The sequence below is a fragment of the Erpetoichthys calabaricus genome, chromosome 13 (assembly GCF_900747795.2).
Source record: "Erpetoichthys calabaricus chromosome 13, fErpCal1.3, whole genome shotgun sequence".
NCBI lineage: Eukaryota > Metazoa > Chordata > Cladistia > Polypteriformes > Polypteridae > Erpetoichthys > Erpetoichthys calabaricus.
In genome coordinates, this window is record NC_041406.2 from 24,341,592 (window position 1) to 24,362,782 (window position 21,191).

Below are 21,191 nucleotides of genomic sequence, written 5' to 3' on the forward strand. Positions count from 1 at the left end.
AAATCCTCAGAGATAATGGAGTCAGATAATGGAATCACAAATAAAGTCAACAGAGTAATAAGTACACAATATAAGTCATTGCATTTAAAGTCCAAAACTGTAAATCAGTTGAGAGTTATTTAAAAATGAAATCATTGCCACTATAGCAGTGATGTGCACAAATCATCCTTCACTGTAAAGCCGTATTTACAAATATGGTAAATTGAGTCCAGATTGACTGCACAGAAGAGCAAATTATCACTTCACTTGAGTCACTTTACATAATATGCATATTTTAACAGAGTTTTTAATTAATGTCCACGTTATCTAGATATTAGCAGAAATTGAATTTGACAGACAGAAAAACACATTATCAAGGTCATTAAACCTAAAAGTGCCTTTTGGATGAGCAAAAATGAAATTCTCCTTATTATTTTGATGCTGCTTGTATTCAACATACTAGGAAGGATGAAAAACAGAAAATGAGGCTAATGACCATTAAATCGTTGCTAAATAAGTAAAGCCAAATTTACACGTACAAGCACTTCAAATAATGTGTTTGCAGCATGTTTCCAGGAATGAGAAGGGAGTTATAAAAAAGAAGAAAAGCAGCAAAACCTATTAATAAACTTCTCTTCAGCACAATTAACCAGGCAGAATTAATTATACAATAGGTATGTGGCAATTATATACACCCGTTTAAACAATTTAAGAACATAATTAACTATATCGAGATTAAGCTATATGAATGGGAAATGAGATATTAAAGTTGAATCATATGCAGTATCAGAGTTACAGAATGAAGTAAATTGGCTGAATACATTAAACTATAGTATTTATAATGAATATTAAAAACCATATGGGTGTTGTGAGCAAGTTTTTAAAGTTTTACGGTATATGAAAAATTTAAAATTCAAAATAATTTTGAATACAGTCACTCTTTTGGAAATACAACTTAATGGGGATCAATTGCAGTGGCAGTTTTGGTACCAAAAGACTCCAGGGGTCACATGGACCTGGGAGGGAGGTGCTGTTAGAAGGGGTGGAGCTATCCTGAAAAATATCATACAGAGGGGTGTGTGTTAGGGTTTGTATGTGTGAGTGAGTGTGTGAGCGTGAGATAGAGGAAAACAAGAACTTAAAAGGAGGAACTTAACAAACCTGCTGGATATGACTTTGGGAAAATCGTGGCTTGTATCAACTTATACAGTTAGTGAAAGCGAACGCAGCTGATGTTGCCTTAAGAGGTGAGAGATGAAGCTAGCAGCTATGGGGATTTGCTGGTAGGGAATATGGCAGAGAAAAGATCATTGGAGCTGCATGCAAGGAGAATGGAATCAGAAGGTGGCACAGAGATGTCTGAATTCATGTAAGGTTTATAAATGGATAAACTATAGTTAAATAGACAAAGCTCTGGACTAGTGATGGGTGAACCCCAGTGAATTTTCTTTGTCTTGAGTTTTGTCAAAATTGTGGAAAGGTTCAGGAATTTTGCTGAATTTGGCAAAATGCATTGAAAGTAATTGGGAAGCATAATCTGAAGTAATGCGGAGTGAAGTATAATGTAGAAATGGTCTTTTAAGTGTTCCTGAGGACTAGGGAAATGTCTGCCAACTGTGCTGGATAGATACAATAACCAGACATCACACTTATAATAACTACAACATTTATTTCTGTAGTGCATTTTCATACAAATAATGTAGCTCAAAATGCTTTACAAGATGTCAAAGAAAAAGTTACGAGAAAAGAAAAACAATTCCTACTAGGCAATAATATTAAATAACAAGTAACAAAAATTAAATACATTTGTATGATCTTAAAAAACAGATAACTATCAAGTACAAGAGAAGTGTCTTTATACAGTGAACCCTCGTTTATCACGGTTAATCTGTTCCAGACTACCGCGATAAATGAATTTTCGCGAAGTAGGATTCTTTATTTATAAATCGAATATTTTCGCAGTTAGAGTATAGAAAACCTGTTTACGACCTTCTAAATACGTTTTTTAACATTATTAGAGCCCTCTAGACATGAAATAACACCCTTTAGTCACCATTACACTCGTATTACCCAATATATTAGACAAAATAAGAGAAAATAAGACATATTGGACGTTACAAATATCATATTATTATTGTACTGTACATTTAATTACACACACACACACAGTTCTTACACACAACCACTAACCTATGAAGGCACAAGCTCAGTAGGAGAGTCTTCAGGTTGTAAGCTGGAGCGCTGATCGCACCCTCAGAGGACACAGACGCCCCTGGGAAAACCCCTGAAACAGCTGACAGTCCATCTTCACATTGCTCCTTACCCTTCTTACTTGCCCTATAACGCGCGATAAACCTCTCACGCGGTACTCCGCTTACTTAAAAGTATTGTGCAGCGCCTCTCAGCTTTGGAATTGGTTGTTTTTTTTCTCTCTCTCTCTCTCAGACATTCTCTGCTCCTGGTGGAACTGTCATCTCTGACTTGTCATGGAGCACATTTAAACTTTTGAAAAGAGACAAATGTTTGTTTGCAGTGCTTTGAATAAAGTTCTTTTTTCTCTACAACCTCCTGTGTCTCTGTGCAAATCTGTGACCCAAGCGTGACAAGGTGGTGCAGTATCTTCAGCAGGTGCGTCGTTGTCTTCTTCCGCTGAAGGAGTACTAGGAGTAGGCAGTGGGTGTCTGGGTGCGCGGCTGAAGAACATCTTGATAGGCAGTTGCTGGCGCTGTCTTTTCATACGTGTGAGGAGGCTTTTGTAGGGTATTGCCATCTTTGATCATATCCAAGAGTTTCACCTTTTCCTGGATGGTAAGCATCTTCCTCCGGCACTTAGTTTCATTGTCAGAAGGTTTAGAAAAAGCAGCACGTTTAGGTAGCCATCATGGGGCTTAGATAAAAGCTTTCAGAAAGTGCATGCGTAGTGACGTAAGCATGTATGAGAAAAAATCGCGATAGAGTGAAGCCGTGAAAGTCAAAGCGTGATATAGCGAAGGGATCACTGCATACAATATCATGAAGTCTTTAAAGAGGAGTCCTGTGGTAAGGTTAAGCTGAAGAATAAAACAAAATCTGCAAGGGTTCCAAGGCCAAAAACCACCTAGCCCTGACTGGGCATTCTACCTAACATAAATGTTCCTAAATCAGCTCTCTTTCTTTCCAGGCTTCACATGATAGGATTCTATTGAACAGATGCGATGAGATTAGACCACCCCCCATCATTCCGTCAAAGCAGGGGGCTGCATGGTGCTTTGACCAGATGGTGCTTTTGCAGATTGTCACCACAGAAGAACAGTAAAAGAGAGCAGAGAAAAACAGTGATTAGTAAAGATTGCAAATCCCTGAAGAATATGATCATTCTGTGCCTAAATAGTCCATTAAGAGTACAACTAAAAAAAGCCAAATTAAAAAGTCTGTTATGTTCCACAAAAAGTTGCGGATACTCAGGCATTAGTCTTACAGGAATAATGGAGTTAGGTACTGACGTACACTATTCGGGAAATATTTTAAAGGCAGAATTCACTATCATCACACTAAAATTTGAAGGTTATCCTCATCCTCAGATAAAGAGGGAACCATCATGCCAGTACTGAAATTGTCCTGTCAATGAAGTCAGACACCACATCGTCTGACCCCTAACAACCGGGAGCCACATCTAAGTAATAAGCATCTCAAAATGGCAGTGCCAGTCACAAAAGAAAATGCCATTGTTCTAAAAAAAATAATTATCATACCCCTCTCATCTCTTCTAAATGAACTTATGGGGTCTACCATCTTCACTGTGTTTGATTTTTGGAGTGCTTATAATTTGATTTGAATGCAAGAAGGTGATGAACAGAAGACACCCCAGGACATTGATTGGCAAATGCACCAGCTGTATTTCAGCCACTGTTAATGACATTTGTGTGATGTATTAGATATCTTTGTATGATTTATATAGACAATACTGTATTCCAGTCTTTTCTAAGGATATTAAAACTTACATATTACATGTTAAGTAAGTTCTAAGTCGTCTAAGACCAAACTATCTTTTTGTTAAATTTGGGAAATGTGAATTTCACACTAACAATGTGTTGGACTGGGCTATAAGATCATACAAACAGGATTAGCATTGGACCAATCTAAAATCGTAAGTATTTTGTACTGTAAAATACAAGACAGTTTTAAGCAAGAACAGCAAGTATAGCATTTTATAGGATTTTCTAATTATTATAGGAGGTTTTAAAATAATTTCAACCCTGTAATAGCACCAAAAAAGTCTCTAACCACACAGGCACAGGACACCTTCGAGAAATTAGAAAATCTATTTAACAGTGCTTCCACCCTGAGACACCCTAACTGATCTTATGAATTTATTTCAGAAGTGGAATGCATCCATCATTGGTGTAGCAGCCATTTTATCACAAAAATATCTTGACCCTGACCATGCACGTCCATGTGATTTCTTTTCAAAGAAACTTTCACCTGTAGAAAGAAATTATTATATAGAGTATCTTTAGCTTTTGGCCATAAAATAGGCAGTAGAAGAATGGAGATGTTGGTTTGAAAGAGCAAAATTCCCTTTTGTAATTTATACAAATTATGGGCTCTCCCTTAAAGATAGGGTGAGAAGCTCAGTCATCCGGGAGGGGCTCAGAGTAGAGCCGCTCCTCCTCCACATCGAGAGACGTCAGATGAGGTGGCTCGGGCATCTGATCAGGATGCCTCCTGGACGCCTCCCTGGTGAGGTGTTCTGGGCACGTCTAACCGGGAGGAGGCCCTGGGGAAGACCCAGGACATGCTGGTGGGACTATGTCTCTCGGCTGGCCTGGGAACACCTTGGGATTCTCCCGGAAGAGCTAGAAGAAGTGGCCCAGGAGAGGGAAGTCTGGGCATCTCTGCTCAAGCTGCTGCCCCCATGACTCGACCTCGGATAAGCGGAAGAGGATGGATGAATGGATGGATGAATTAATACAGCCCATAAAAATTTAATCTACTTAACTCACTGACTGCTGGACAATTTATTACCAGCATGCAGTAGTACAGATCTATGCATATGATGGGGTACCCAAAAATAACCAGAGTCTGTACCTGGCGTGCAATCTAGAGTTAGTTTTGAATTTTGCCACTAGGTGTAGCATACTGACAGTATTCTGTGGCAGTCTTCTAAGTGGCGTTACTCTGTATTGTTCGTAGGGCATTCCGTGTCAGTTTTTCTTGGTGCTCATTAAATGTGTTCTGAGATTTTTGTGTTGGGTGATCATAAAGAACAGCGAGTCTGCTTTAAATTTAGTTTTCTCTTAGGGAAAACAGTTGCTGAAACTGTAGTGATGCTTGAAACTGCTTTTAAAGAGGAAGCTTTAAGTAAAACACAGGTCTAAGAGTGGTTTTCGCATTTCAAACGAGAGGAAATGTCACTTGAAGACCAACCAAGATCTGTCCGACCTTCCACAATTAGGAATGAGGAAAATCTTGAAAAAGTTCTCAAGCAATTTACGAAGGTCGTCATCGGACTATTGAAGAGATTTCTAAATTGACTTGTGTATCTCGGAGTTCTTGCCACCTTCCCTACTAGCCTGATCTTTGCTCCGTGTGACTTTTTCTTGTTCCCGCATATGAAAAAAGAACTCAGAGGAAAACATTTTTGTACTGTGGAGGAAGTCAAAGAAAAATCGCTGCAGGCATTGGACAACGTTCCTCTTCAGCAATTCCAAAAATGTTTCCACCAGTGGAGAAACCGTTGGGACAAGGGCATTATTTCACAAGGAGAGTACTTTGAAGGAGACTAAAGTTTCAGTAAGCAAAAATTATTAAAACATTTTTTTTTCAATTCTGGTAATTTGGGGTATCCCCTCATATATGATAAATAAATTTATAAAAATGTAAAGAAATGTATCAGAAAGCAGCGGTTTTATTATCAATAGTAACTGTCGAAACTGTAAAGAAATCTTTAATTACTTTATTTTCACAAACAATACAACTAAAAGTCTGCAATTTAATGAGAGTCCCATAAGCAGGACACCACGCAGAGTGCGGGCTTAGAAGCACATGTCCTGCAAATATAACAACTTTCTTCACACAATCCATGCTTGTTACACACAACACATTTGGTAGTTGGTGACTGCACTGAGTAGATGACAGAATGTTCATGTAGTTCTGTCATGACAGTAGATAGATAGATAGATAGATAGATAGATAGATAGATAGATAGATAGATAGATAGATAGATAGATAGATAGATAGATACTATGATGATGAAATGCCTTCAGGGCAGCTAGTCACATCAACACCAGACCCTTATAGGTTCCACATCATTCAGTTGATTGTCACTATCTTGATCATTGTCATTATCACCAAACTATTAATTTTGTATAAAATCCAGTAGTTTCGAAACATTAGCAGCTTTAACACAAGTTTCCGCATCTTGCATCTTGCCTGAAGAAGGGGACTGAGTTGCCTCGAAAGCTTGCATATTTTAATCTTTCTAGTTAGCCAATAAAAGGTGTCATTTTGCTTGATTTCTCACCACCAAAATAAAAAAAAAATTTATGACTATCCAGTAGATGGCAGCACTGTAGTAGGTAACTAAGTCCTGGCAGCAAATCACGTCATTCAAGCTGGCTGCATCAATAGTGGCTGTATACTGTGGACAGCCAGCAGCTCAACCCAGCCGAAAACTCTGGGACACTAGATGGCGACTTCCCTGCAGCTTAGCGGTGCCCCAGATTCCCGCAGGGCACCATGGGAGATGGAGTTTGGCTTCACAGCCCTGTTGGGTACCATGGGTGCCGCCAGGGGACGCTGCAGAGAGACACGGGGATTTCCATTTCCAGTATAGCCCTGAAGTACTCCCAAGTCATGGGGACAGAAGGACAGAAGTACTTCTGGGCTGAAGAAAAATGTGATCCTCCATCTGACCCGGAAGTGCTGACAAGTCACGTGAACAGAAGAGGAGAAGCACTTCCAGGTCAAGGACTACATAGAGGACTGGTGGAGAACCAGCGAGCTGAACCGGAGTTGGGAGGGAGTGTGACAGAGCTGCTGGGAGGAGAGGAGGAGAATTGTTGTGTTTCAGTATTGTGTGATTATTATAGTTATTACCTGTTTATTGTGGTAGAGGTGCTTTGGGGCACTCTAAAGAAGAAAATTAAAATACTTCTTGGTGCTTTTAAACTTGTGTCTACATCTGTCTGTTGGGTTTCACAGGGCAACAGCGCCCTCAAGCGTCCATTTATTGACAAATGACATGCACGTTATATTGTATGTCACACTTTGACAGGCTCAATGAGATACAAGTTAACTCATACCTCATTTTCAAAGTGTTAAAGTTTGCTAAATGTTTGACAAGCTAAATTGTCCCATTATTTTAGCAGATTTAATTATTTACTTTTCTATCATTCTTGTAAAACCAATTGGTAAAGCTGATGCATTATCACAAAGCATTTTCACTATTCTTCTAATCAGAACAGTAAGGGACCAAAACTAGAATTTCAGCAGCAAAACAAAAGGCTTCATTTAAACTTCAAGGCAACAATTCCCAGCATCCAGCAGCACATGAACGACACAAAACCAAGAGGCCTCAAATAGATTTTTCCTTGTGCTCCTACTCAGTCAAGAATACTAGGTCCCTAACACTCAAAAACAAAACAGTTTTTTTTTTAATTTTCAGAAAATGTATGGCGTCAATGTGTTTATACCAAGTGGAGTATGACCAATGAAGCTGTGTTGTGCTTGACAATGGTCACTAAAGACTAGCTACATGTTTACCATGGATGTCATAAATGAACTTATTAGTGTTGCTGTGTGAACACCAGGAAGTAAATGAAAAAACATGAAAGTATATAAAAGAAAGCCTAAATAAAAGCGACTGAAAATACTATCAAAATGCCACTGATCTTGGCACATATCCTGTTGCTTATATACTACACAAGTCTGCTTCTTGAAGTTGTTTTATCTTTTTTTTATTTCTACTGTCTTAAACATTTGTATGTCAATGCCTTATACAGTGCCCTTCATTATTTTTGAGACAAAAGCACAATTTTCCCCGATTTACACCTGTGTTCCACAATTTCAATTTACAAATCCAACATTTCAGATGTGTTTAAAGACTTTCATTTAAGGGGATTTACGTACATTTCAGTCACAGCATGTAAAAATGGCAACAGTTGTTATACAAGGCCACCATTTCAGGGCACCGTAACATTGAGTACACAGCAATGGCAAGTCTATTAAAGCGGTCAGATTTATGTGTTGTCTCAGCAGTATGTTTGGCTCATTATCTTGTTGTAGGATGAAGCGCCATCCAAAGAGTTTGGAGGCGTTTACTGGAACTTAAGCAGATCAGATGTTTCTGTACATCTCCAAATTCTTTGTGAAATCAGTAGTTCCATCATCAATGAAGAAAAGTGTGCCATTACCTGTGGCAGCCATATATGACCATGTTTATCAGATGAAGTGGTCTGCTTTAGACCTTGGGCAGTTCCTTTTGGTCTCCACTGTTTCTTGCCATCACTCTGATCAGGTTCCATTTTGTCCTGACTTTCCACAGAGTTCTGCAGGCTTCTTTTAAGTTCTTTTTTCACACACTGCAATCTGGTCATCCTATTTTTGTGGCTAATTACTGCTTTGCATCTTTCAGTGTGGCCTCTGTGTTTCTGTTCATTAAGTCCTCTGCAAATAGTCGTCTCTGACACACACACATCAGCCTCCTGAAGACTGTTTCTGATCTGTCAGACAGGCATTTGAGGCTTTTTCTTAACCATAATGAGGATTCCTCTGTCATCAGCACTGGGGGTCTTCCTTGGCCTATTAGTCCCTTTGCAATTACTGAGCACACCATTGCGTTCTTTCTTCTTAATGACAAGGGGGCTCCGCCCCCTGCTCGCTTCGCTCACCTACCCCCGGCGTTGGGTATCCTGAAATACATTAGTCGAGCTCGTTCGTTTTGGAGCCATGCCCGCTTTGCCCGCGGCATTTCAGACGCGCGTTATAAGCGCCTGCGTTCATTGATTTTATCCAGGCGGGCTCGTGTTTGTATATCCGTCAGTCAAGCTCGTTCGTTTTGAAGCCGTGCCTGCTGTGCTTCCGCAGTTTCAGACGCGCATTGTAGGCACCTGCGTTCATTGTGTTTATCAAGGCGGGTTCATTTTTGCAGCCCCGTCAGTCGAGATCTTTTTTTTTGGAGCCATGCCTGCTTTGCCTGCGGCATTTCAGACGCGTGTTGTAGGTGCCCGCGTTCATTGATTTTATCCAGGCGGGCTATTTTTTGTATCTCCGTCAGTTGCGGTGTTTCGTTTTGAACACGTGCCTGCTTTGCTTCCGCAGTTTCAGATGCGCGTTGTAGGCATCTACGTTCCTTTCTTTTCCATTTATCTATTGACTCTGTCATTTGAGAGGCGTGTTGTAGGCGCCTGCGTGCATTAATTGCATCTAGGCAGGCTCATTTCTGTATGTCCGTTAGTTGAGATGTTTCGTTTGGGAGCCGTGACTCCTTTGGTTGCGTTCTTTGATTTGCGCGTTGTAGGCGCCTGCGTTCATTGTTTTTATCAAGGTGGGCTTGTTTTTGTAGCCCCGTCAGTCGAGATCTTTCTTTTTGGAGCCGTACCTGCTTTGCTTGCGGTATTTCAGACGAGCGTTATAGGCGCCTGTGTTCATTGATTTTATCCAGGCGGGCTCGTCTTTGTATCTCCGTCAGTTGTGGTGTTTCATTTTGAATCCGTGCCTGCTTTGCTTCCGCAGTTTCAGATGCGCGTTGTAGGCATCTATGTTCATTGTATTTGTCTATGCGGGCTTGTTTTTGTAGCTCCGTTAGTCGAGCTTTTTGGATTTGGAGCCGAGACAGTTTTGCTTCCGTGGTTTCAGACGCGCGTTGTAGGTGCCTCCGTTTATTTTTTTTTATCCATGTGGGCTCGTCTATGTAGCGTCGTTAGTTGATCTGGATCGTTTTGGAGATGTGACCGTGACTCCATTAGTTATCCGTTGTCTACCGTTAGTAATAGGGATAATTCCACTTACTGTTAACACGGAGTGTTTTCTGTGGTTGTACTGTCAATACTGCATGACTGTAATGTGATTCACATATGCTATATGGTTTGGACGTGTGAGGATGCTGTATGTTTATACAGTTGTCCATGTGTAAAGTCTGTGTTATTTGAGAACCACATTGTAGGCACCCGCGTGCATTGTTTTCATGCAGGCGGGCTGGTGTTTGTATCTCCGTGAGTCGAGCTGTCTCTTTCTGGAGCGGTGCCCGCTTTGCTTCACTATGCTGTGTAGTGTGTACGCTTGCGGCATCCGTACTCTCTCCGGTTTGACTTTGGCCGGGGCGCCGAATTCTGTTGTGTTTGTTTGTTCTGTGGCCGTTCTCTGTGGCCGTGTCGTTAGGTATGGGCTTGTTGTTTTATTTGTTATTTCCGTTAGTGGAGCTGTATTGTGTTTGTATTTGGTGTAAAGCGTTCAGCGGTTTGTACAATTCCAAGCAGCACATTATTCCTAACTTCACTCCGCAGTAGTGCCACTCACAATATGGCGGTGATGCCTGCGCCCTTTGTACTATCTTTGTGGACCTGTGGGGCCTCCGTAGCCTCTTCCGTTTGAATCCGGGCTGCAGCGCAGAATCCTCTTTTTGGCGTGGCTGTGTCGGTAGTCGTTAGCTATGGGCGCCTTGTTGCTTCATTTCTCATTCACGTCAGTTGAGCTGTTTCATTTTTGGGCCGTGAGTCCTTCGTTCGCGGTGGTTACGACTTCGATTGCGGTTTATGAGACATGCGCTGTACGCGCCTGCACAGTATGTCTCATGGTCCCATCGCCATGTACCTGCGTCCATGCCATCCGGTTTAGTTAGCAAACCTGCGTCCATGCCATCTGGTTCACCATTCTCGGTTAGTAATATGGATATTCCAGACCTGCTGGTTTAGGTCATCCTAAGATTTTACCAATGTCTCTAATGATGTTATTCTTGTTTTTTATCCTCATAATGGCTTCTTTGACTTTCATTGGCAACAGTTCTTGTCCTCATATTGAACAATGGCAACTACAGACTCTAAAGGGTAGAAGCAAGCCGAGGGATCTTATGAAGCAATGAAACCCACCTGAGGAATCACAAACACCTGTGAATTGTCCCAAACATTATGGTGCCCTGAAACAGGGGGACGATGTACAAAATGTGTTGTTATTTTTACATGGTGTGACTGAAATGTGAGCAAATCCCCTTAAATGAAAGTCTGTAGTGTGCACTTCAATCATGTTTGAATGTTTGATTTGTAATTCAAAACTATGAAGCAGAAAATTCCCATACCCCAAAACAACCTGGGTGCAAGTAGCATTAAGTGTTAATAAAATAAATCCCTGGTGTTAAAAAAAGGAAAACAGGATTGCTGAAGACAGAACTAGGAAACAACTGCCATCATTTCATAACAACTGTATCTGCTATTCCATTCCTTTAAGTGCCATATGCCTTGGACAGATGAAAGTCATCATATAGTTGTTCTGTCAAAAGAGGACTGACTGAGAAATTGCAAAGAGCAAATGTACTGGGAAGTGAATGATTATCAAAAAGACAGGGAAAAGACAAAACTGGATCATAAATAAAAACAATAACCAAACTTGTACTGAAAAAAGTTGAATCGAAAATTCTTAATTCATAGAGTCCAACCACAAAAACAAATGCACAGGAGTCACTGGAGAAATATCCATGATCTCGGATAACCTAGTAGTCAATGATGCCAGTCTTTACTGTATTGTGCATTTTCCTTTGTCATAGCATAGCATCTAGTTAGCTACAGTACATGAAAAACAAAATTGTGTCACGTATCAGTGAAAATAAGAGCTGTGAAAATTAACCTAAAGCAAAAAATAACCACAGAATCCTTTTCTCCGTGCTTCAAAGCCCTTAAGTGAACGAAAAGTACTGACAATAAAGTATTCAAAGTAAAATAAACACTGTGGACAATTATAACAATAATTGCAAATAAATAAGTGAGATCCAAAACAAAATCTCTGTATTTGGCGTCCATTTCTCTTAAAAAAAACAATTTTTGTATTCTCACATTTAAATTTGACAGTTGATGTTTGACAGCAACTGACCAACACCAAGGTGCCAGCAAATCAAACACAAATGTTTGACAGCTTCAAACTTTATTCATGAGTCTGCAGTCTCTGGTAATAAAATTTTAATAAGGACATCTGATTAAATATCTGATGTTGTGTACGAAGCTCTCATTTAGATGAGGAAATTGCTGCTGCTGCGTACACTTTAACCTTCAAAATAAATATAAAACCAGTAACCCTAGTAGAATGCTGAAAACTGTCATTAAAATAATTAACAACGTCTTTTCATTTTTTCACTAGTCAAATTATCACGACTCTAAATTAAAAACATATAGAGTATCAATTTTTGAACAAATGTGCGTTTCAAGTATTAACATACACACATTGTGTTCCTTTCTAATTTTCCTTCAAATTGAACTCATTAAAATTTCCAGGTGCTTGTGAGATTAAATTTGTGGCCGGTGTTCAGGGTTAATTTCAAAATCTTTCAACCTTTTAATGCACCAGCTACCGAAACTCAATACAATACAATACAATTTATTTTTTTATTGCCCAAAATCACAGAAGAAGTGCTGCAGTGGGCTTTAACAGGCCCTGCCTCTTGACAGCCCCCCAGCCTTGACTCTCTAAGAAGACAAGGAAAAACTCCCAAAAAAAACCCTTGCAGGGAAAAAAAAATGGAAGAAACCAGTTCAAAGAGAGACCCCTTTCCAGGTAGGTTGGGCGTGCAGTGGGTGTCAAAAAAGGGGGTAAACACAATACAATACAGAGAACAGAACACAAGTAATCCTCAACAAAATATAATAGTGCAATACAATTATTAGAAGTACAGAGCAGAATTCAATAGTAGATGATATCACATAATATGATTTGGATTTGTTCAGAGTCCTGGAGACCTCGGCCATCAAGCTGCCTTCCCCTATTGGCCACTCCACAGCTGAGACAGCGCTGGGCCAGCCAATCCGATGAAAGGACCCCTGTACCTGACCATTCCTGTGATCCTCCATCAGAGCTGACTTTACCTTGGGGAGGCAAAACAACTTGGCAGGTGGGCAGTGGGCAGTGGGCAGTGGGCACCAAGTGCCACATTTGAGTACCAAGAAGAGAAGCAGAATAGGTGAGGGTTAGTAACAAATTAGAACTATCATATATATAGTGCTAATGACTAACAACAAAGATGCAGTCTGTACAGTTAATCAGCAGCTCTAGTCAGGGTATGCCTAAACTGAAGTAGTGAGTCTTCAGCCAGGATTTGAAAGCTGAGACTGAAGGGGCATCTCTTATAGTAGCAGGCAGACCATTTCACAGTTTAGGGGCCCTGTAACTAAAAGCTCGACCTCCCACTATCATTTTATTAATCCTTGGAATCATAAGCAGACCGGTGTCTTGAGATCATAATATACGTTCTGGTTTGTAAGTCATGGTAAGTTCAGACAAGTAAGCTGGACCTTAGCCATTTAAGACTTTATGTGTTAAAAGGAGGATTTCGAATTCTGCTCTAAACTTAACTGGGAGCCAGTGTAAGGATTTAAGAACTGGAGGTATGTGTTCGTATTTTCTTTTTCTTGTAATAATTCTTGCAGCAGCATTGGATTAACTGGAAGCTGTATAAAGAACAGTTTGAACATCCACTGAACATTGCATTGCAGTAGTCAATCCTACTAGAAATAAATGCACAGCTTCCGTTGCAGGGTAAACACTTTTTAAACAGCATTCTAGTGCAAAAGAAGTACACCCTCAGACTGCCATACATTTTTATGCAGCATTCTAATGTGAAGAAATCCGGCCTATGACTGTCAGTTGTCGGATCAGCAGCTGCCATACCACTTAAAGCACTCATCGCAAGTTACTATGAGTGTTTAAAACCACTGTCACTCACCTGTTGTCCTGGTCTCTCTTGTCCTGTGCAGACTGCCATTGACCTGGTCCCAGCCTCTGCTACACCTGTCTCTCAGCAGTTGAATCCTCTTGAAGAAGACACCAACAAGCTCTTTTAAGCTCAGTAATCAGAGCTGCTGTAATGGAGACCACTAGGACGTCATCTGCTTTGTTATGAATTTGAATTAAGGCACTGTTGCTGAATAAAGAATGACTGCAGTTCATGCAACTGGCAAAATAAAAGTTCTGTGTGCTCAGTCCCATCTAGTCTGTCTTTTGTGTAAATCAGCAGCCCAGACACAACAATATACATACAGTATATATATATTGTGGAACGAGCCCCAGACACAGACAGGCAGACATGTTAATTTCACCACCACACATTTATTTATACAACTAATATAAGTATTGTGCCACAAACCCCAATCTTCCCCAAAGTCCAGGCCAACCACTCTGTCTCTTCGGACCGCCTCCTTCTCTCTTTCTTGCACCTCGTCCTGCTTCCACCCGACTCCAGCCTCGAATGAAGGGAGGCGGACCCTTTTATCCGTACCCGGATGTGTTGCAGGTGTGCACCGGCAATTCCGCGGACACGCCCCAGTGTGGTGGAAGTACGGCTGTCCTCCCGGAAGTACTCCGGGTGTTCCCTCTCTTCTTCCCCCCAGCACTTCCTGGTGCAGTGGAAGTACTGGGGTCCAGGGTCCTTCAGGCAGGGGGACGCCCCCTGGCGGTGACCACGGGCCCCTACAGGGTAGGGCTTCCAAGCCCTGTACCCGTGGCCCCCAATACAACCAGGGCGGACGCCCCCTCGCGGTCTGGAGGAGGAATCAGCCCTCCTGGCCAGGCATGAGCCCCATCCGGGTACCACAATATATATATATATATATATATATACACTACCAGTCAAAAGGTTTAGAAGACCTCATTTTTTTCAGTTTTTTTGGAAATGCACACAGTTTAAAGTCTTAATGTTTCATGAAATCAAACCTTAGGACAAATAAACGATGGCAAATAAAAAAAGGAAAAATAAGTCAAGAAATCATTAAGTGTACAAAATTTTGATTCATCAAAATAGCCACCTTTTGCTGATATAACAGCCAAACTGTGGTAACCCTTTTGATTTAGTTACTCTGTGCAAGTCACCAACTCTGCCTCCAACAACAGAGGCCCAGACCATCACTTCCTTCTCCATGTTTGACAGTTGGTGCCACACACTGAGGAACCATCCTTTCATCAACTCGACGGCATACAAACACCCTGCATAATGAACCATCCTATCCTAACTACAGGGTCACAGGGGTCTGCTGGAGCCAATCCCAGCCAACACAGGGTGCAAGGCAGGAAACAAACCCCGGCCATGGTGCCAGCCCACCGCAGGGTGCGCGCGCACACACACACACACACACACACACACACACACACCAAGCACACACTAGAGACAATTTAGAATCGCAAGTGTACCTAATCTGCATGTCTTTGGACTGTGGGAGGAAACCCACACAGACACTGAGAGAACATGCAAACTCCATGCAGGGAGGACCCAGGAAGCAAACCCATGTCTCCTAACTGCGAGGCAGCAGCGATACCCACTGCGCCACCATGCCGCCCATAATGAACCAAAGATTTCAAATTTCGATTCTTTGGTCCTTAAGACTTTCTTCCAGTCTGCAGTAGTCCACAGCTCGCATTTCAAGTTCCTATTTTGTCTTTTAAGGAATGGCTTTCTTACTGCCAGTCTCCCTGTCAAACCTGCAGCACAAAGTCTCCTTTTCACAGTAGAGACTGAAACTTGCTTTTGTTGATCTGCACTGTTAAGCTGTGCTTGAAGCTGTTGTACTGTGAGGCACCCATCACGCGAGTTGGTGACCCTCAGAAACTTGTCTTCTGATTGGCTTGTGACTCTGGGAGTTTCTCCAGTTTCCAATTGCCTTTGGATTTTGGAGGACACCACTGTTCTCACTGACTCTTCGATTTTTTTTTATGCAATTTCTCTAAATGTAAGGCCTACACTTCTAATGGTAATGATGCGCTGTCTCGTTTCATTTGTTAATTTCCATTTTCTTGCCATTATAACAGGAATTCACAACTTTATACAGTGTAATATTGTCCAAGTAGTACTTCAGAGGGTGTATAAACACAGTCTGTTCAAACTCTGCTTCAAGACAGACGGAGGGTTTTAAAGTAATCAACAGAGGTTGGGACACTTGTGCAAATTGTTTGCTTCAACCTGTAAGACAAGAACAAAAATCACGGGTTTACGATTTGTGGATTTTCCTCTTTGGATTGTCTGTGGATTTGTCACCAACAGTGCCGGATTAACCAATAGGCACATGTAGCATATGCTACGGGCCCCGCAATTTCGGGGGGCCCCCAAATGGTGAACCCAATATTTAATGAAAAAGTGTAGCATTGAAAAACTGGTCTTTAAAAATATTATCTTTACGTTTTTAAACTGTAAATTTCTTACACAACAAAACTTTAGGGACCCAACACATAAAATTCACATAAATATTATAAGATTCTTATTATAATCGAGAGTAAAATAATTATTTAGTTCGGTTTGAACTGTTCAGAATCTAAACTTCAGATGATGCAGAACAAAAGGGCCCCCAAATTTGAAATGTGCTACGGGCCCCCAAAGCTCTTAATCCGGCCCTGGTCACCAATTATAAATGGAAATTATTCCTATTGCAGAGACCATGCTGTAGCAATGCTACTTAAATGGACTGCAAATCCCAGCAACCCTGCAAGTACTGTGTCATTGGGCAGCTTTGGTGGTTGCAGTGGGAGCTGCTAGGTGAAAGATAAGGACATTAGTTTTAAAAGTGAGCCATAACTAGGTTTGCAATCGTTGGTGTCTGTTTATTTTAACACTTCACCGCACAAACGGAATACAAATACAGTTTTTTCTGGATATTTCTTATGGTCCTATTCCTGCTTGTTTATGTGTACAAATCTTTACATATATCGGCATCATGGTAGGACAAAACTTTACATAACTTTCAAGAGGCTGTTCACAAAGGATTTGTGTTCAGAACTATGCCACCATAATTTGCATCAGTGAAACTGGACGGTGTCATGCGTGTTTAATCATTTTGTGCTTAGCATTTTGTTGGATTTCTTTTGCATCTGTAATATTAATCATTTTTGTTGTTTACTACCATAAATATACAAACAAATATAAGTTAAATTTTGTATAAAGCTACAGTTGACTAAAGAACTGCTGAACTATCCACTCTGGGAGACGACATGCAACTTTGTCTCGACAGCCATCCTCACATGCATGATTTGCTTGCACAGTGATTAGGAATGCTCTGACTAATCGGAGAACTAAAACACCTGTAAAATAACACCAGCTTATTTGGGGACTAAGTCCAAATTCCACACAGATGGTGATAGGATCACGATCAGAACTTAGATCTGAAAAATCCACACAGAAATGGGAAGAGCTTGGAGGTTCCACAAGCTATTAGACAATTTTTGAAGACGGCATGTAGCTTGCATGTATAAAACCTTAAAACAATGCAAGGCATATATAGTTTGCCGTGTGCGCATAAAAGAAATCATCTGCTGGACAAGAGGTTGGCGCCGCATACTAATGCCTTCTCTTCTCCTCCCTCTGCAGAAAAGAAGACCGACTGCCAATCCTTCACTGATGTTGCTTCCATGTTCTCTTGCCTGGACCCTCCCCTTCCTGCCACTTGAACTCATAACCTGGAAATTACCCATCCTGAGTCAGTTCTGTTATGCACTCACATCTGTGAAGATGTTTCCACAGGTGTTGCATGTTTTCTGTTTTTGCGTTACCTCATTGGTGATCCAACTCTTTATCGTTGTTTTATCCCATTTTACAAATGTAAATGCAATCCTGAAAGTGTCCATAATGCTAGAAGAGTTAAAGAATTGTTTGGATGTCCTTTCCTTGGCTTTTATCCTGTAATGTGAATTCATTCATTTATTTTCTATCACTTATCTAAAACCGGGTTGCAGGGTCAACAGTCTTAGCAGTGAGACCTATACTGTATGTTCCTTTACCTGGCCACATTTGCCAAGGCCCAATAGCAGTCAGAGTCCTCCACTTCATGACTCACAGAGGCATCCCTCTTGTTCTCCAGAGCACCTTGCAACATGCCATTGACCAGGCAGCAGCTTAATAAGAAGCCCACTCTTGCCCGATGCCCTTTCCTCCTTGGCAACTCCAGAGTGAAGGATAGTCCAGCCTCTTTCAAAGAGTATGACTCCAGAACCGAGTGGGTGAACGTGACCTCAACTATATTTAGTTGGTAGCTCTCCTCCTTACCCACCAACTCCTGCTCCTTCACCCCAAGACTCAGTTTGTGTGTGTGTCTGGGTTCCAGTCCTCCAAGGACCCTGCCTTCAATCGCCACCCAGGTCACATTGCACCCAACACCTGTTCTTCTTACAGATGCTGGGCCTAGAAGAGGTCTGTCCTACATTGCGTTTTCGGGTTGTGCTCGATGTGGCCCCTTGGCAGGCTTGACCGCTAGGGAGTTTCTACTCTGTACAACAAAGCTTCCAGGGTCACAGGGGTACACAATCCTTTCCACCATGATAAAGTAGTGATTCTCGGAGAGGGTCATGTAAATTGTAAATAAGAAAATAACAAGAATAATTTAATAAAGTTCCTATAGTTTAGGGTTTGTATGAGTAAATTTGATGGATTATCTATTCTCACACTTTAGATTAGTAACTCACTTGTTCTTTACTTCAACAAAAAATTTCTGCTAAATAAATTCAATGAAAAAGAATAACATATGCTTCATAAATATGGTATAATTTATGCCGCACAGGACAAATTGTTTATTTGTGTGTGCTGCCATGGTTTGCCTTCTCATTTTGGACTAGTGCTATTTTGGTGGAGAAAAATATTTAATTCAAAAACTGATAATGCTAGAATGAATATAGCAGTGATGCATGATATGGAGAAGTAGCAAGTCATCACTATAACAATGAAAATACAATCAAACGGTGCACCTGCACATTCAACAAACAGAAGGAAAAAGAGAGGAATAATTGCTTGCACTTAAGCTATTTTATTTTTACAGATTGTGGTACAGTATGGGACATAAAAATGTGATCTCTCTGAAGCATGAAAAATATTACAGAAGTTATTTTATTATTTTAAATCTCATATAGTAGTAGGTAGATGTTTTTACATTGTTGCACATTCATACTGGAAATTGAATGGGCACTGAAAAATAATAGTTCTCTAGAAATCATCCAAACACCTAATAGTCTATTCCCTTATGAGTCCTGTAGCAGGACACTGTAAACCATAGCTGACGTTCTTTAATACTTGCCATTATGCTTCTTTCCATGTGTCACAATTTAATATTGAATATAGTTTGAAAGTACTGTTAGTCTGAAAAGCTATGTCATTATTAAGGATTTCTCTCTGTCTCTCTCTCTCTTTCAGGCATTTTCTGTGTTCACACAGGCTGGCAGGATCCCCCTCAAATCTTGGGGGTAGATGGCAGATGTCTTTCCTGTCACCATCCTCATTTAAAGTATCTTTTACGCAAGATATGTAGTGACTTTATACTAACCCAGGTCACTCATGTACAAGTTATTATTAAGCATTCTATCCAAAATAAAATTTGGCCTAATACCTTAATTTGTTTTTAAAATGCTTCTCCATTACAGGGTCATGAGTACTGTTAGACAAATTTGTGTCTGAGTGTTATTCGTACCGAATTTGCTGGATTTGCCAGTGAACTTGTTTGGCAAATTTTTGCTTGGAAATTTGCTGTGTGGCTAGCTTTTTTTTTTTTTTTTTCCCAGAGCCCCATGATGTTTTGAGAGTCCAGTCATGAAAACCAAGAGCTGTAGAGGGCATGCTGGGTGAGGATGTCATTACCTGATCTGATTTGCATTGCGCATGTGCAGAACTTTCATGCATGTATACTGTAAATGTATTCTACCTGACACTTTATGGTGCCGCCCAATCAATTGTACACATGCCTGAATAATTTACAATGTATACATGCATGCATGATGTCACTACTATATAGGACTTCAACTAGATTTGTACCATGTATGCAGTAAAATATATAATAAGTAGTATTTTCACATGTGGTATACATTAACTGACCACTGATTGTTGTTCTGCTTTGATTTGTTGTACATTTTGTCTTCACTTCTGAATTAGGCATGTTGTCCTCATGGCACATGCTACATGGCACAGATCGTGTAATGACCAGGCCACTCCCTGAGTATACAACCCTGATCCCTTGTATCACTGACTCGTCGATGTTAGTTAATCATAGTGATAGGCAGGGCAGTCTTAACAGCATCATAGGCCCCTGGGCAAAGTAGTGCACTGGGGTCCCAGTTTTGATAGCAAAACAGAAACATACATAAGCATCAGAAACATGGACCCCTATTCTCATGGGGTCCCTGGCCAGCGCCCATTGTGTCCATACATTAAGACGGCCCTGGTGATGGAGCCCAGGGGATGCAGAAAGAGATAAAGGACTCAGGGTATTGTGGATTTTGTCTCAGGGATGCTGTACACTGCATGTTCAAGCCTAGGGACCTCTAATGGCAGGGTGCTTGCTGACTAGGATTATCTTTATTTTTTCTCTTTTACTTCAACCCAGTTTTACCACCAATAGAGAAGTTCACAATAATGTCCCCTTGTGCCTTTAAGGGGCCGCAACTAGATAAGGAACGAGCAATCTAGTTTCTCAGCTAGACATTGATTTTAGGGTTTTCAACTAAACATTTTATTACATCAATAACAACAACAGCACGGCTAAACATTGATGTAAGGTTTTCAATTAAAAATTAAATTTATTTGCATCAACATTTATTTATGTAGCACCTTCCAGTGGAAAATATAATTTCAGGTAAAATAAAGAAAAACAATGATCAATATTAACAATTATTAGAACATTAGAACACTCTGGACGAGAACAGGCCATTCAGCCCAACAAAGCTCGCCAGTCCTATCCACTTATTTCTTCCAAGAAAACATCAAGTCGAGTTTTGAAAGACCCTAACGTCTTACTGTCTACCACTCTACTTGGTAGCTTATTCCAAGTGTCTATCGTTCTTTTTGTAAAGAAAAACTTCCTAATGTTTGTGCGAAATTTACCCTTAACAAGTTTCCAACTGTGTCCTCGTATTCTTGATAAACTCATTTTAAAATAACAGTCTCGATCCACTGCACTAATTCCCTTCATAATTTTAAACACTTCAATCATGTCGCCTCTTAATCTTCTTTTGCTTAAACTGTAAAGGCTCAGCTCTTTTAATCTTTCCTCATAATTCAACCCCTGTAGCCCTGG